This window comes from Priapulus caudatus, unplaced genomic scaffold (genome assembly GCF_000485595.1).
Source record: "Priapulus caudatus unplaced genomic scaffold, Priapulus_caudatus-5.0.1 Scaffold299, whole genome shotgun sequence".
Lineage (NCBI taxonomy): Eukaryota > Metazoa > Priapulida > Priapulimorpha > Priapulimorphida > Priapulidae > Priapulus > Priapulus caudatus.
The window spans coordinates 320,531-322,978 of NW_014577360.1; positions in this window are offsets into that span (position 1 = coordinate 320,531).

Consider the following 2,448-nt stretch of genomic DNA (forward strand, 5'->3'; position numbering starts at 1 on the left):
CTCGATATTCTCTAAACGTCTCGCTGTACCTCCAAAGATTCTCTACTAACATGGGAACAAAAACATTAAAATTCAGAGTCAAATTATGGGCTACACTTCCTTCAAGCATAAAGACATTGACTTTCAAAACCTTTGTTAAAGCCTACAGAGATACTCTCATATCCAAATACGAATAAGCACAGCTTATTCAGGTTCATATAAATAGAATCTTCTTCTTTTTTTCTTATATTTTGGTTATGATAACAATGCAAATTGTGTTTCTTGTTTTCCCTGCATGGGCATTGCGCCTTGTAACGCAGTTATGTTTTGTTTTTTGTTTTATTTAATTGGTTTGTGAATTGCTTGTTATGGTTTTGTTTGCATGTTTACAAGTGTAATGAGTGATGTGCGGTGGCTGTTGTGTAGTTGGTGTACGTGTTGTGTACAGAATTTTGTTGTTCAGCATGCAGTGCGGGATCTGTGATCATGTTCTCAGTTTGTTTTGAACTAGAAGTATTTTGTGCTCTCCCATGCACAGCTTATTCAGGTTCATATAAATAGAATCTTTTCCTTATATATTTATTTTGGTTTTGTTCACAATGCAATCGTGATTCTTGTTCTCCCTGCAAGGGCAATGTGCTGTGTAATGCAGTCATGTGCTGTCTTTGTTATTTTAGTTGGTTAGTGAATTGCTTGGTTTGGTTCATATAAATAGAATCTATATTCCTTATATATATATTTTTGATTTTGTTCAAATGAAATTGTATTTCTTGTTCTATGGGCATGCATGTGCCTTGTAATGCAGTTGTTTTGTTTCCTGTTTTTTTTCTTTTTTTGATTAAATGGTTTGTGAATTGCTTGTTTTGGTTTTGTTTGCATGTTTACAAGTGTACTGAGTGATGTGAAATGGCTGTTGTCCAATTGGTTCTATATATTTTTTATTTATATTTTTGCGGCTTCAACGTGTGATGGTAGTTGATGGATTGTATTTGCGGGATTTTTTCCAGGTTGTGTCTCTGGTTTCGTGATTCGGCATTTACGGGGCGCCATGCAGGACAGGCATTTTTGTACCTATAAACTTGACAAAAATGAGTTTTGTGAGACAAAACTCAATTTTATCTAACAAAACTCAATTCTGTCTCAGAAAACTCAATTTTGTGAACACAAAACTCAATTCTGTCAATCCTGTCCCACAAAACTCAATTTTGTTATTAAGTGTGATGCCATTGTCACACAATGTTTGCAGCATATCTCGACATGCAGCATTGTATTCATACACTGTATTACCCCATACAAGAACATTATCTACGATACATGCTACATGTGCCAGGTCCTCGTAGATCTCATTCATCTTTTTACAGAAGACGTCTGGTGCGGAACTGATCCTGAACGGTAAACGGAGGAACCGATATCTCCCGAACAGAGTATTGAATGTCGTCAATTTCGAGCTTTCTTTGTCGAGAACGATTTGCCAAAATCCCAAAGTAGCATCAAACCTTGAGAAATACTTCGCGTTTGCACACTTGGTTGCAATTTCATCGATAGTCGCCATAGGATAGTGTTCACGCCGAATTGCGCGATTGAGATTGATCGGATCAAGGCAAATACGTAACTTGGCATTGGGCTTGTTGATTATCACGCAACTGCTTACCCAATCGGTGGGTTCATCAACCTTGACAATGACCTCTAGCCCTGCCATTAGATCCAGTTTATCTTTGAACCTATCCTGTAGCGCCAATGGTACCTTTCTCGGCGGGTCCAGTGCAATATGGTGTTCTCCAGGCATTCGACCGAGACCCTAAACCACATCGCTAAACTCCGACAGTAAATTATCTTTATTCTGTGGAGTCTTGGTTTCTACCACTTGTACACGTTTAACCATTTTGGGTCAGTACATGCACGATGCCCCAACACCGGTGCTACTTGGTCACGCACGATGTAGAACTCTAGTTCTTGACTGTGCTGCCGATATTGACATGGCAACTTTACCACGCCTAGCAGTGACATTCTTGCATTGTTATATTCTACCAGTTTTATTTTAGTTTTTGCAACAACAGTGGATGATGAATTCAATTTATCAAATGTCGCTTCAGGTAACACATTGGCTTGTGCGCCTGTATATAATAAATAAACTACATGCAAATTACCCTGAGTCAAATGAGCATGAAGACCCAATACAAAACATACATATGCAGGTCCAAATATATATATTATATTATATATATAGATAGTTTCTATATATATATATATATATATATATATTTTGGGAAAGAAAAGCGCTCACAGACGCATATTGTGAACAATGACAGGGACAGGGACAGGGACATGCAGGGTCACGGTCGCCATCTTGTTTCTTTAAGTGACCCATTTCTCCAGCCCAGTTTCTGACCAATGGTAGCCCTTCTTACATGCGTGTGCCATATTTGGGCCACAAAATCGAAAATATGCAAATGAGGATGACAAATTGAC